A 15,966-nucleotide genomic window follows, 5' to 3' on the forward strand; every position below is an offset into this window, starting at 1 on the left:
TCTTACATTCTTAGGACAAATTAAGAACCTCCTGCCCGTGTTAAATGCTTCAAATGCTACACGCCTCTCAGCCGCCACACCATGCTGATGGCAAAGAACGATGGGTGTTGTCTCAATGCCACTGTAGTCTTGGTCTTCAATGCTAGCAGGGATCTACAGGAGCAAAAGGAAGAGACAATCCCCAAATCAAATCCAATCCCCAAATCAAATAACCTGACCCTAACCCTAGCTCTACAACTCACCGGGTAATGCATGGCTTCGTTGTCGGAGAGGTTCATGTATTGCACGCTGGAGTCCTGGCTGATCTCGTCCTCCATGGCGCGATGGCGAGCCGGTTGAGGTGGCGGCGGGCGGCAGCGGCGAATCGGAGAGAGGAGGGAGAGCGAGAGTGAGGACCGACCGGCGACCGAGCCGACCGAGCCAGCTTAGACCCACCGCACCAGCCTCGTCCTAGTCAGCGCATCGGGCACGCGCCGATTGGCCACCGTGTCACCTGACAGGTGGGCCCGGTCTGTCAGATACATGGTCAATATACACTTATACGGCTGTCAGTCCATTTTGTAACAGTTTGGCCGAATAGTGGTACTGAACTGCGACATGCACGAGCAATGGTACTGACTCGTGAGTAGGTGCGCAAGTATGGTACCAACATGCAATTAACTCTTTGCAAAGCAGTGTAGCTTGTCACCAAGCAACGTCGTTTCAACGTCCTTTTAACATGTGCATTCGGCACAGAACGTCAGCCGCTACCGCAAAAGAAATTGGCTTGGTGAGGACAGAGCCGTGAATTTTATTTTCCACCTCCTACTTACAATGTTGCTGAGGCTGCGGTTGGCCATGCTCTGATCAGCCGCGCGCGGCGCTTGATTTTGTCGACGGCGAGTTTGAATCTCCTGATGTTTGATCCAATTTGTTCTAGTCATGCTTGCCCTGAGATGCTCTGGCGTTCCATGTTAGTGTTTGCTAGGATTAGGTTCCATGCCAGGGACTTGAGCCCCCTGTACCGTTTCTGTTTCAGATGTTCTGGTTCCGTTTTGCTTCAACCTGGGATCTTCACAGTTTTGCTGCTACCTGTATGTAACCTTGAATGAGTGACAGAGTAAACTTCTTAACTTGGAACGTGAGAGGTTTGAACGACGCCGACAGGAAAACCACCATGCATTGTATTGTACATTTATTACAGGAAACCAAATTGGTCAATATTACACTGCAGGCTACCTGGGAGGCTTTCTCCCGGTCTAGAGTTCTAGACCTGCTCGGCTTCGGCTTGAGAGTCAAAACAAAAATACAAAACAGACGCCTGCGGCGGCGGCAGGGAACATGCAAACCCTAACCCTACCGAGCGCGGCTCACTGCCAGTCAGCCATTGAAGATCTCCCTGATGAGTTGCTCGCGGACGTCCTCCGCCGCCTCCCTCCGCGAGGACTCGCTGCCTGCCGGAGCGTCTGCAAGCACTGGCGCGCCGACGTCGACGCCCACGGTCTGCTCCTCGCGGTCGCGCACCTCGTGCCGTGCCCTCTGCGCGGCATCTTCGTCAATCATGTCATGGAGCGAAGCCTCGGATTCTTCTCCCGCGCCGCGCCGTCGTCCATCGATGTCACGCTGAGTTTCCTGCCTGGCCAGCTGAGCCGCGACCGTGCCGTCCTGGACCACCGCAGCGGCCTCCTCCTCTTCGAGAACGGGAAAACGATGTGCGTCTGCAACCCCGCGACACGGCGGTGGGCAACGCTGCCGCCGCCGCCGCGTGTGCCCCCTCAACATAGCCACTTGCGTGGCTACCGCCGTCGTATGTACTTGGTGTTCGACCCAACCGTGTCGCTGCACTACGACGTGTTATTTTTCCCTGATGTGCTTGACAAGCAAATTTTACAACTAGCTGGTGAGCAACAATGTTCAAGAGCAGATTACGACAACAGCCTGGGCTCAATGGAGTGGCCGCCCTACATGTACCCGCTGCAAGTGTTCTCGTCAAGAAACAACCGGTGGGAGGAGAAACAGTTTATCCGTCAAGGTGCTGCCGTCGTTACTGTCTCTGATGTGAAATCAGATAGAATGTCGCCAACTAGCAGCCGCAGCACGCGTCGAAACCATGCAGTGCTTTGGCGGGCGTCATTCTACGTGCATTGCGACATTGGTTTCATCATGAGGTATGCATGCATGGGTGAATTACTTTTGCCGACTAGCTAGTGTTTTGTTCCTACTTATTTTTATCACCTACTTCTTTTAATTAATTTAAAATCATGTACATGTGTGTAGGTTGTCATTGGTGTTAGAATAAATCCGAGGCGCTCCGTCGATCTACCGAGAATCAAGCAATCACACAAGCACGACACCGAGATTTGTTAACGAGGTTCACCGATATGGCTACATCCCCAGGGCCTGACTATGGGCGCTCCTCCCCATGACACCGCTACAATACCGCACCCGGTCGCCCTGGACACCGGCACATGCCGCCGGCTTCCCCTGCGTTTCGGTGCTATTATGTTGGCATAGGTTACATCGTGTGTGTACCCCCGCTATATATGAGAGGCCTAGGATACAAGTGTCCTACTTGGACACGACTCCGTATCCTGTCTACACACCGTACGACTCCAAGTCCAACTGTAACCTAACTTGTACAATAATATTCGACACAATTCTAACAAACTCCACCTTGGCGAATATTCTCCACCACCTTGAATTCGTCTGTGCGTCAAACCTCCATGTACATTGGACTTGAGATACCCCATGAGCCCCACTGCTACTCCCAGACTCCATGTGACTCCTGCAACTGTAGTCCCTTCTCGTCTTCTTCACAGTCAACACTCGAGCAAAATTAAGTTCCTCATTACTCTACCTTGTGCTTCCAACTTCCAGAGTATCCGTTCAACGACATCACACACCGATCACTGTCTGCGTGAAAAATGAACCACTCACATATTGGACGCCACATATAAGAGTTACGTGAACTCAACGTCACTGCTCTTTCTGTACTGCTTGTCTGAAACTTGAAGGAATTTCACCGTCGCCCTGTGTCACCCTGAGTCAAATTCGCAGTTGTCTCATCCTTTTTTTCGGATAGTCTCTGACATGTCCCACCGCTATAGCACTCCGCCTCCTTCTGTCTTGTCATCCGCACTTTGCCCTGTGCACTGAACACCACAGAATATACGGCCATGTACTCTCTCAGCTTTTGACAATTCCAGACTCTCCGTCACTTTCTCAGATTCTCCATGGTCAACTCCTGTCCATCTTCCGGTACCGATAGACCCAGTCACCAACTTGAATCTGGTACTCGTCAACACTGCTTCAGCACCCTTTGCACAATTTTGTCTGACCACATGTCTACCATTAGTGCCTTGGTCTGTCGCTGTGTCCCGTGCTTACCGCACGCCTCGCCGCTATCACCGCGTTGAGCCTCTGCTGTCCTGGTCGAGTCTCCCGGGTAGCTTGCCCACACTGCCTCAACCCCCACTGCAGAGAACCATCGATCATCACCGACCGATGCCGAGTATCACGTCTCCATCAGACCATTGGGCCCCAGTCCGATCCACGTGTCTCTCGCTATCCCGCTGAAATAGGCTACGATTCTCCGGATCCTTACGCCGTAGCCCCTCCATCAGCACAGAGTGAAGTCGTCCATCAGACTCCAGCTCCACCTTCAACATGACTCCATGTAGCTGCGCTATGCTACCCTGCGCCCTGACGACTTCAAGCTCTCTCATGTGTGCACCATCTTGAATCAACTCTGCGTCATAGTCTTGTCGAAGCCGCACAAGCCCTCGAGCCTGCACCACGTGTTTCCACGCCCCAGAAGTCGGCCACCATCAGCATCACGCTCCTATGTCATCGTCGCTGAAATCACTGCCGTCTTCTGCTTTGACCGACATCCACGTCAGTCCATCAGACTATCCAGTCCGACCCAGCCGAAATAACCCGACTGCAACCATGCTCCACCCTGCGTCGTGTCCGCCTCGCACATCTATGCATTGCCTTGACGCCCTGTGTTTGCATGATCCTGTCACGACGCGCTCTAGACTCCTCCGAGCCTTATACGCACGTCGCCAACCTCGCACGCGCTCCATCTTGACCAACTCTACATCACACCGCACTTCCATCCGAGAAATTATTTTGATCCAAGCAGCTTCTCGTACGCATTGCACTCACGCCATGCATACATGCTTCTCTGTCCAAAAGACACCCTCGGTATTTGTGCTAATTTTCCATAGAAAAACTCCTGATGCTTCAATTAGCAACCTCATGCACCGGCTCCTAGGCCTCAACCAGCCACGGCGTCCTGTACCTAACGCGACGCATGCATAAACTTTGCCAATAAAAGTTGATCCCCTGACTAAGCCTGCGTTGTCCGCGAAGATATTCCTTTTTTTTTACCAAACAAATCTCAAACGTATGTCCCAACACGCAGCACCTTGTCCTCCGGCTGTCTCGTACGCGCGTCTTCTGCACCGCCCACGTAGACCACCCGCGTACACACCGCCCGAGCCTCCGAGTCCGATCGGAATCCTGCCGAGACGCTCAATCGCCTGTATCCAATACGCCGCTTGTGCTGCCTTGCCCCGCACGCCCGATCGAGCTGCTTGCCGCCGCCGCTGTACGCGGACTCCTGCTACTCCCATCGCGTGCGTTGGCCACCGCGCACGTTACGCCGCCTCCACATCGTATCGATCTGCTGCGTGTTGCTCTTGATTGCTTTACATGCGACAATCTCCGATTGCTGCCCGACGTCTCGCACGCAAGCCGTGCTCATCTGCAGCTGGTCTTCATCGCTCTTCTCTAAATCAACGATCCAGCAACTCCTCGAATCGAACCTTGCTCATGATACCATTTGTTAGAATAAATCCGAGGCGCTCCGTCGATCTACCGAGGATCAAGCAATCACACAAGCACGACACCGAGATTTGTTAACGAGGTTCACCGATATGGCTACATCCCCAGGGCCTGACTATGGGCGCTCCTCCCCATGACACCGCTACAATACCGCACCCGGTCGCCCTGAACACCGGCACAAGCCGCCGGCTTCCCCTGCGTTTCGGTGCTATTATGTTGGCATATGTTACATCGTGTGTCTACCCCCGCTATATATGAGAGGCCTAGGATACAAGTGTCCTACTTGGACACGACTCCGTATCCTGTTTACACACCGTACGACTCCAAGTCCAACTGTAACCTAACTTGTACAATAATATTCGACACAATTCTAACAATTGGAAGAACAAAAATATTTAGTGATCAAAACCCCAAATCTAGATACAGGTACATGTTTTATGACATACGGGTATCTAGCGAAAAGCAAGCAGGGTGTCTACTACACTGCTATCTGTGGGTACCAATTTCACGTGTGGGTATTGCACAACACATCGGAATCAAGTCAAACACCGGAGTGGGAGCTGAAGCATCAAGTCAACCTTGAGCCTAATTTGAGGCCATGCTACAACCGATGCTTCAAACGCAAAAATACTGACAAGTGTTGGATCTTAGATTCTCGTGATGAGGAGTCAGAGGATACAAGAGACTATGAATGGGATTCTAGTGATGATAGTGTCGCTCATGCTGAAGGAGAGATTAACAAGGACGGTAAAGCTTATTACTATGCCTTGGATTTGCTCGGGTACCATCCTTACAAAGAAATTGCTTTCCTGGGCAACCGTTTCCAAGGGTTCGCTTACTACCTGGACAACTCCAAATTACAGTATTTGGGGTCACCTTACCGAACACAACTAAACGATCCTCGTCGTCGTTCACTTCCCTTACTCGAGTCATTCATCTACACTCCCTGCAGGGACGATGTGCTTCCTTGTGAGGGTGATCATGATGAGTAGTTACTTCTTTTAATTGAGAGAATAATCAAATGGTGGATGGGGTGCTATATGTTTGACGATTGAATAATGTTCTTTTTAACACAAACACAATTTTTGGTTTCTTGTTGCCTTTAGTTGTTGGTTCTCCTTTTCGTTATGCTAAATTTATGATTGATGTGTTTAGTTTTCACGTTGCGTGATTGGTATTTTGGGTGAAACATATGGAAAACATATAATTTTTATGTTCAATCCAACGTTAATCTCTCACCCCTCATCATGTATGCTCTAGAGTACTAATAAACGTGTATGTGCAAGGCACCTCTCAACTATCTGCTTAGATTGCCATATTTACCGTAGTTAAATGATGGTATAAAATATTATGTAGTCACCCCTTGAAACAAGTTCAGAAAACAACTATTAAAAGTAGCTCATATTAATTTGTTTTTTCTAAGCCATGTACTTTCTTATGTTCGTCCCTTGTCACGATAGAGACACTGTTACAAACTATTGTCATGATTTATGAAGGGTTGACCTCCAAAATGTTTACATATGAGAGCGTTTGAAAATATTCAATTAAGAATCAAAACTAATTCATTCACTCTAGCATATTTAAAAAAATTCCCATATATTTAAAATATAATTAAGGAGTCAAACAGCCCTTAACGCACACGGCCATCTGACCCAACCCACTTGTCACTCACTCACAATCACCAAGCATTATTTCCATCGCCTCAGGTCAAACCTCTCGCTATTTATTTAGGACAGTAAAACTGGGCCTAAAATAAGCTCTCTAACACCTCTAGCAATTTTAACCTCCGGCAACTTTGACCGTCGGATTACGCATTTAGATTGTTTATGTCCATCAGATAATTGTTTTAGTGCCAGTTTACCGCGATTGGGCCGTCTGTCCTAATGGGCAGCTTTTTTGTTTTGAAGGCCTGTCGTTGCGTTGATTGGGCTTCAATGGCCCATTTAGCACCGAGCCGACGCGATGCTAGAGTGAACCGGCGGTCGAGGGGATCCGGCAGATGCCAGCCTCGCATGGGATGCAGCGCTCGAGGGATCCGACGCGAGGGGCACGAGGGAACCAGCGGTCTAGGGGATTCAACCAAGGTGAGGCTTTCGAGGAGATCCGGCGGTTGAGCGGCCGGTCGATGCACAGCGGAACGTCGCCTACTACGGTGCTCCACGACGTCGCCATCGAAACCGGATCCTCTAACATTAAGAAGGAATATCACGGTGCTACATAGTTAGCCTACTATAAAATGAAGAAGGGAAATTAGGGACTGCTAGTAGATAGTTAATGGGTTGTTTATTACTGGTATTACTGTAGATATAAATAATTTAAATTTTATTTTATTTCACCATCAATTTGTTTGTATGTAATTACTATAAATATACACCGTGGATCATCAATTTGCAAATTAATTTAAGTCGTTTTAGACATAATCGTATGAATGGAAAGAAGAAAAGTTAGGATACTGTAGCTTCTCTAACATTCCTTCTCAATGTTAGAGGATCCGGTTCCGTCGCCATCTGGTGTCTACCCGCTTCTGTGTTTATCTTCTCCCACGTGCACACGGGCCACGTTGATCGACCGCTCGTCTCTTGTTCCATGCAGAGTAGAGGATGCAAATGCAGCAGTAATATGTTGTTCCGTAGTAGTGACACCGACTATACTGCCTTCGATCTGTCCTCATCCCGCTTTGTTCTTTCATTCTTCTCCTCATGAGATGGCAGATAAACTCGGTGGGGAGTGGGACAAGTGGGAGATTTTCAGTCTTTTAGATTTTTTTAATGGATTTCGTCCTTTAAAATTGGAATTCAATAACTCCCAAACGTTCGGATTTTGAGCATTTCGTCCCAAACGTTTTTACATGGCAACTTTAGTTCATAAGGGATGGCAACTTTAGTTCATAGAAGATGGCAACTTCGTCCTTTTTCGCTTTTTTGCCAGAAAATTGCCATGTTTTCCTAATCTCACGCAAACTAAACTTGTCATCTAAACCCGTTCGGGTTGCCATGCTTAACTCCCGAACGTTCGGGAGTTATCATTACCGTTAAAATTTACATATATAAAATCCTAATTTGTCTTTTATTTTATATATAAAATCATATTTGGTACTTTAGATTTAAAGGACAAAATAAAGATTTTATATATGAAAAATCTAAAGGATGAAATCCATGACAAAAGTTATTATTAATAACTAGGAAACGTGCCTGTGCGTTGCACTGGGAGAAAAAATATCACACGCTCAAGCCGAATAAACTTGCCTCAAGACTCCAGATACATGTCCTCTATTTCAAAATAGTAGCTAGTTCAAAGTTATTCATCAAATACTAACTGGTTAATTCCACCTAAAAGAAATTAATATGTTAATCCTTTAGCCCGTGGTAATGCTCTCCTTTTCTGATGCTTGGATGGATGGTGAATTTCAGAAACTCACCTCATCTCTCCTTCTTCTTAACATATACTTCGTGATGTTGGATTTTAGAGACTCACCTCATCTCTCCTTCTTCTTAACATATACTCCCTCCGTTTGGAATTACTTGTCTCGGGAATGGATGCATCTAGAACTAAAATACGTCTAGATACATCCATTTCTGCGACAAGTAATTTCGAACGGAGGGAGTACTTTGTGCTTCACTATGGAGCAAAAGCGAGCAACAACTCCAAGTGTGTCGCAACAATTGCTAATGTTCCTCTCTTGCATCACGTGTCTCCATGGAGAGAATGCAGAACTTTGATATTTGGTACTTCATATGGCAGTAAGAAAATAAGCGAGGATGAATCAACTCAAATTATTTCACATAATCTTCTTGATTATGGTTCAAAGGATGGAAAAAAATGGAATCCTTTAAGCAAATTTGCTAGTCAACAACCATTATTGCACACACGGTTTAGTTTTATAAAGTACATAGTTTATTTTGCATACAGCAAGAAGGCAACATTCTGAAATAGAAATGTCCGTTTCATCTAAAGTCCAATTGACATAGAAATTTGAGGTTGCAGTTACGTACTCCACTGATACTCTACTCAACAAAGTTTTAGAATTGTAAGTCAAATCCCAGTAGAAAGATTAGCTTATTTTGAAGATGAGCATGTAAACCTGCTCAAATTCATGGCTGCTGACTCCAAGCTGTACAATACTTCTCTACTTCTCCTCCCCGACCTGGAACATATATTGTTCATAGAGAATGTACGCCCAAAAAAAAAAGAATGAGCAAAGACCATGATCTTCCAAGGTTGTAGAAGCATCACGGCTATAAGCCCAGGCGATATAAACTCTTCACTGCCCTGTAAGCCGAACCAATTACCGTATACATAGAAGCATCAATCCCCGCATGCATGCATGGATTCATACCATTTATTTAGCTTCATGTATCAAATCCCGCTCCCGTTTTCAGCATGCACGCGTGGATTTTAGCTTCCTGTATCAAATATCCCTCCCATTTAATCATCATGCACGCGTGCATGTCCCTCCTCAATCCCATTCAATCAGGAAGCCAATCAGAGTGCACCATCGTTCATCCCATTTATTTAGCCTCCGAGTCTTTCTTCTCCCTCTTTCCTCCCATTTAATTAGGAAACCAATCAGCATGAGTGCATGTCCCTCCTTCATCCCATTTAATTTGCCTCCTTCATCAAGTCTTTCTTCTTGGTTTTCTATTTCCTTCGCTCTCGTGTGACTTGCTGATATTCTGGGCAGCTTATGAACGTACTTAAATTGGTGGAATTAAGTCTAAAGAATCGAGGTCAGACTATTAGAAATGAACCCTGTTTCTTAGCAAAATTGAGTGCTAGCTTAGGTGGCTGTTGCCTTCTCTACGGGACTTGAGGTCCCGAGTTTGAACGTTGCAAAGTGCAAGAACTTTTTGCAGCCATTTTTTTGCTGCTGGACAAAAAACAAAAGCGCGTAGCAGGCCCAATTCGGCCCATGTAGGGAAGACAGACGAAAATAAAGCAACACACGGCCCAACGAAAAACAGGTTAGAATAGTACCACCTCTCAAATAATAGCCCCTTTATTAATACCACCTCGCGTATATATATATACTAGCAAAAATGCCCGTGCGTTGCAACGGAAAAAAAACGCTATATGTTTGTGTGTGTGTGTGTGTGTATGGGGGAGGGTTATCACTTCTATATGGGTCAAGGATAGTCCTACCATTTTTAAATTGTGGCATGAGTGCTAGAGCTATTATCTCAGACATTTTTATGCCCAGATAAATAAAGTACTAATCATATCACTTAATTGTACCAATAATATACTTATGTTACATCACCCAGGAAAATATTATTGTAAAAAGGAACTGATTTAAAATTTTTTGGTTTGCAATCATATATGCATGCAGGGGATCAATATTTTGCTTCAAAGTTCTATGAAGAGTTTGTGGTTCATGCCTCATTACAATTAGAAGAAGAAAATATTGTCATCTGTAGGAGCGCGCTAGCACTTTGCAAAAATTATACCTTCGAGATTCATTCTCAAATAAAATTCGGAAGTGCAAAACTAGATCTAACAGTAGTCACAGTACAACTCCAGCCTCCTCGTTTGTTAACTTGCCGTTGTTCTGATGTAGATTCAGCCTCTCTAGCAGAAGGAAAATCCATGTCAATAATAGACTTTGAAACTCAAAGTACAAACTAAATGAAATCCTTCTCAAGTGTGTTTCTGCTTCCACAATAATAATAAAGAATTCTACTTAAATGAGTGTCAAAAGGGATACCTATTGTAGATTACATGAGGAGCCAATAACTGTTTTTACCTAATAGAAAACAACAGGTACAGAATTTTATGTCAATAAAATCAATCCTTGGTGATTCAGAAATGGACGATGAACTACACGTAGATTAAACTAAACACTAATTCGAATTTTGAACTGACCCTAGACTACCAGTGTGACACTTGATGTTGGTTGTGTTGCCAAAGTTACAACAGACTTGCTGCTACATTGGTACTCCACATAAACAAAGTCAATCATTGCTGCTAAACTGGTAATCCACACGAACAAAGTCAATCAGCCATGTACCAAATGTATCTCTGAATTGTAAGTGCGCGAAGGACACAGAACCTACTACGAAAACATAAGTGCCGAGTCATCTAATTCATACAACTTAGTCTAAGGTGATAAGAGTAATGGTAAGTAGCCATTGTTGGGAGATGTGATTTATTGTTGCATACTGCATTGTACATGAACATTTTACAAATGCTTATAATATATAAACATCAATTTATATATATCTACATGGGAGCATTTCAGAAAACACATGGTGAGCATGAGTGTCGCACAAACCTACAGCTTCCTAGATTTCCATGTCTCATACATGGTGGTGGGCAGAAGCTGCAGCATGTTACTCCTTAGCTTGGGGGCCCTGGTCATGGACGACCCTGCTGGCCAGGGGCAAGGGGGCAACGGCCAGCAGCACCCACGTAAACTTGTAGCTTTGCATCAAGGCGGCCTCTCATGCCAACTACAGCAGCAAATTTTTACAGAGTTGGAAGCGGGTAGTGGAGGCTTACTCACATCAATCGGAAAAAAGGACAGAGGACGTCGGATCTTGATGATGGGTGGCTGGGACCGAGGACGAGCCTGGACGACCTGAGGCAGCAGCACAATAACTCCGTCATGCTGGCGTCCGGCCGTTGGTCCCTGGCACCACGGTAAGAAGGCAGGAAGGAGAGGGAGCTCCCAAAGGGTGACGGCGACCCGAGATCCCTTGCGTCGGCAGGGCCGTCGACCTTCACGAACCAGAAGTGATGGAGAAGCAGCATAGTAGTACAGGTCAATGTTTGAATGGATACTACTGAAATATGCCCCGGGAATCCAAAGAAAATAAGACATTGCCAAACAGCATATACAGGTTGACAGCACATAGGGACGTATTCAGGAAATCAAGCATGTGCTTTTATTAGAGCTAGTAAATTAGTGATGTTATTCTTCTACCAAAATTCTGATTAGCAAAAGTATTGGGCTAGCTGAGAAAATGGAGATTGTTTAACAAATAGTAGCATTATACATGTAATTTAATAAACATATGTTGCAACATCATTGCTTCTCATAGCATCACCAGATTGATGCATGCGCTTAGTTAGATAGTGGCGGTGTTTGTCTGCCTTTCAATCAATATACGGAAAATGCTTACAATTAGCATGAAGGGAAATACTCACGTCAAAATCCCATTCACTATAGAGGTCAGGATCATCTACATTCCCCCATATGTATGCATAGGCCATCATTGTATCCGCCGAATCCTGCAAATCCGAAGTACTCAATCCTCTTTCCGTGGAACAGTCTAGTGAAGAATTTCTCTCTTAAGTGCCAAACGAAAAGTGGTCTTTCATGATAGAACAAAACCAATTGATAGCATTTCTATCTGTGTGCCCCAAAACAGAAGGCTCGATCATGAAAAGGGGTGTCAGGATAACTGATTTGAACTAAACATTTCATTGAATTTTGCAGGTCGTCATGAATCCGGCTACCCTGAGCTGAAGCAGAGACCTAGGCCAGCGAATGGACTTATAGTCAGTGAGATGCCAACAACTTCCCTCACATACTATTCATCTTCAAATGTGTCCAGCACATCGAACTCCCCATCAGTGATCCCCTTCCAAACCTAGACACATGAACAGATTGTCACTCGTTCTGCACTTCAACCGTTCCATACTGACAGTACTCACCATTGTTCACATCTTAACTTGCAGTGGACAAACTAAGAAATTAACACCAAGTATACGGGATGTGTGTGCGTGGGATTGCACGCACCTTTCCGGGGACTTTGTTGCCGTCGACGGGGAGCATCGCTGGGTAGACGCGGCCCCTGATGTTGAGCCTCCGGCTGCGACAAAAGCAACGTGAGAATAGCGACATGGGGCGCAGAGGGAGAGGGAGAACACATGACGAACACCGGGAGGAGTGGACACTCACCTGGGCGAGAACCGCCGCGAAGGACATCCCCGACGACAGTGCGAGGTCCTGTACGTCGTCATCGGCGTCCTTACCGTCGCCTTCGCCGCCCTCTCCTCTCCGAGCGAACAACAGTCGCCGGCGCCGCCGCAGGTGAATCCCCTTCCGCGGTTGGGAGCGCCGGGAGGCCGAGTCGGTCGAGGACGCGGAGGAGGAGGCCCTGTCGGCCTCCGAGGAGTCACCGGCGATGTGGGCGGCCCCGTCCATCGAAAGGGGGCCCGCTGGAGTTGAAGCCCTGCAGCTGGACCTCCTCCCGCGCCTTGTAGATCGCCTCCATGTCGTCCCCGGAACATAATCCGGCCCCTACCTCGCCTCCTCGACCGGATCTGGCCAGAGATTGCCGCCGCCGCGCCCAACATCGTCTGCAACGCAGCCCCATCTCGCTCGGAACCGGCGAGGAACGCCGCTGCCATGTACTTGGAGTTGAAGCTCCGCCGCTGGACCTCCTCCCGCGCCTCCTAGATCGCCCCGGCCTCGCCTCCTTGACCGGATCTCGCCGGAGCCCCCGCGCCGGGCATCGTCTGCATCGCGGCCAGCCTCAACCTCCAGCTCGTCTCGCTCACCAGCAACCGAATAACAAAACGCAGGGTCCTTTTTGTAAGAACGACGTATATCATATATCCACTTAAAAAGGGACTGCGGGTTGAATACCAGAAACAATAGGGACTATTTTGCAAAATCGCTAGCGACGACGGACGACAGAAATCCAATTTTCTTTATTATTACTAGGAAAAATATCCGTGCGTTGCAACGGGTATAAAGTAAATCTGAGTGTTCATGTGATATTTAAAAGTTTACCTGTCACAGTGAATAATAAGATTTTCCAATTATAATAGTTGTAAGACTCGTAAGGATCCACTTTATGAAGATCTTATTGTATTCCAAAAGCTCGTAATCTTTTTCTCTACCAATATAACCTACTTCTTCAACTCCCTCTAAAAAAATTTAATTATGTGTAATAAGTTGTTGTTATTTAACAACCCCGTGTAAAAATAATTAAAATATCTAAACATTTATCGATCCGATAGATCATCGGCTACTCCTTCGATGCGAAAGTAATTGTGCATCATTCGCTTACTTGTAACAGTTTCAAATAGATCATATATTAATTCCTATATCTCGCAATCCCTATTAACATTGATTCATATTCATGCTTTCCCACTTTAAAAATATGATGGACGGAAAGTAAAGTATTTACAATGCTTGCCGTTCTTTGTTGACACGTTGCCGCTAGCAGTAGCGGCACACCCTCCACGTCAACAAGACCACTTACCTGGACATTATCGTCGGGCCTCGATGGGGATCAGGATTAGGGTACGCAGAACTGCGGGATATATGGTACAACGGAGGGTAGTACTCCCCCTTCCCAGCAGTCGTGCTAAGTGAAACAGGACGCGAGCAAGATGCACCGTTGTCGCACTCTCTCTATTCTTCATCCCTCCGTCTCTCCACCCTGTCTCACCCATGGCATCCAGATTTGAGGAATATCTTCATGGACAGCAAGCACCGCTAAGCTTCAAATATCTTCTCCCTTAAGAAATATTTCTTTCTAATATTTTACTCACTTTTAATTATTATACTCTCTCCACTCTAAAATAAGTGTCTTAATTTTGTATTAACTATAGTACAAAGTTGTACTAAATTTATGACACTTCTTTCGAAAGAAGAGCGTACATATAATGTAACAACAAACATCATCAAGTAACAATAAACAACAGCAAGTAATAATCGTCGCTCTTCCGGAAAATAAAAAATTGTAATTGATGCTAGCGCATGCATCCAGTAGCTTCTGGCCGGTACAAGACCAATTCCATTTGTTTCGTTATTAAAGAAAAGCACCGACTGGCCAGCGCCACTCCTTCTCATCCATCTACCCATCTGCTTGCCTTATCCACATCGCCACTCCTTCTTCTCACTCAGCGCTACTCCTCCTCTTCTCCAGCCACTATCACCCAGTGTTGCTCCTCCTCTTCTACATGTGTTATGCCGACGATGCACTCCACTCTCCTGGAGTGCGCGCGGCCGTGGTGGCTGGCCAGAGCCAGGGCATCACCCCTTATCAGTGAGGAACCCATAGGCGCCATGGAAGCTCCTCTGCCATGGGTCTGATCTGGCCGTCCTGCCCCAGTCGCCGGCCCGCTCCGGATCCGGCCAGCAGCCTCGCCTCCAATCCGATTCGGACGGCCCCGCCCACAGCCTCCGCCACCTGCGACACGCCCCCCAGAGGTCCGGCCGATCCCGCGCCGCTCATCCTTGCTTCGTCCTCTGCTCGGCACTCGCGTTTTCCGCCTCGCCCCGGCCTGCTCCAAGCCACCAACCGAAGCATGTCCACGAAGTCCAACCGGCCCTCCTCCCAGGCGCGCTCTTCGTCCGTTGCCGCGTGCTCCACCAGGCACCAGCAGCTTCGTGTTGAGCCCGTCGAACTGGCGGTGCACTCGGCGCAGCTTGGCCTGCACTCCCTGCAGGTCTAGCCACGACAGCGCCGGCACGAAGTCGCTGATGTTGAACTTCCCGGTGCCGGTCAGGAGCGACACGGTCATCTCCTTGTAGCTGCTGGACTCGTCCTTGTTCCCGACCGCAGCGCCTGGGCCGATGGCCCCCCCTCTCTTCCTCTGCTCCGAAGTTGCTAGCTCGCGAGCGCCAAGGCAACCACGACCACTCTATCTTAGGGAGATCGATGCGTTCGGCTTGTTCCACTTGGGAGTTTATCCTCCTTCACATTCCATTTCACTTTCCTTTGCTCCCTCTTCCACATTACGGAGGAAATTTCGTTCTTTTCCCTTCTCCTCGGATGAAATTTGTTCTGTTCCCTTCTCCTCTGTAGGAAATTTGTTTGGTTCCCTTTACTTGAGGGTGGGCCCGGCGACGGCGGCGCGCGGCGGAAGGAGCGGCCGGCGGCGGCGCGCGCCGGATGGGTGGTGGCCGGCGGTTGCGGCGCGCGATGGATGGATGGGAGGCAAGGTCGTGGGTCTCGGGTGTTTTTTTTCTTTTCTGTTGCCCGTACCGGTTCAGGTTGACTGGATAATAGGATTGCGGGTTGATTATCAGTAAAATCAGGGTGTTTTCTGTAAAAGTTGACGACGGACGGGCAGAAGCACTCCGTGCTTTATTAGTAGGGAAAGATTATATTATATATATATATATATATATATATATATATATATATATATATATATTTCAAATTCAAACGAAAAGCGTAA

General features: G+C 47.2%; 1 pseudogene; it reads right to left on the reverse strand.

The window, feature by feature from the left end:
* Positions 1–14,824: 14,824 nt before the first annotated feature.
* Positions 14,825–15,699, reverse strand: LOC123136187 (flavonoid 3',5'-hydroxylase 2-like; annotated as a pseudogene).
* Positions 15,700–15,966: the final 267 nt, after the last annotated feature.

Source organism: Triticum aestivum, chromosome 6B, assembly GCF_018294505.1.
Source record: "Triticum aestivum cultivar Chinese Spring chromosome 6B, IWGSC CS RefSeq v2.1, whole genome shotgun sequence".
In the NCBI taxonomy this organism is placed as follows: domain Eukaryota; kingdom Viridiplantae; phylum Streptophyta; class Magnoliopsida; order Poales; family Poaceae; genus Triticum; species Triticum aestivum.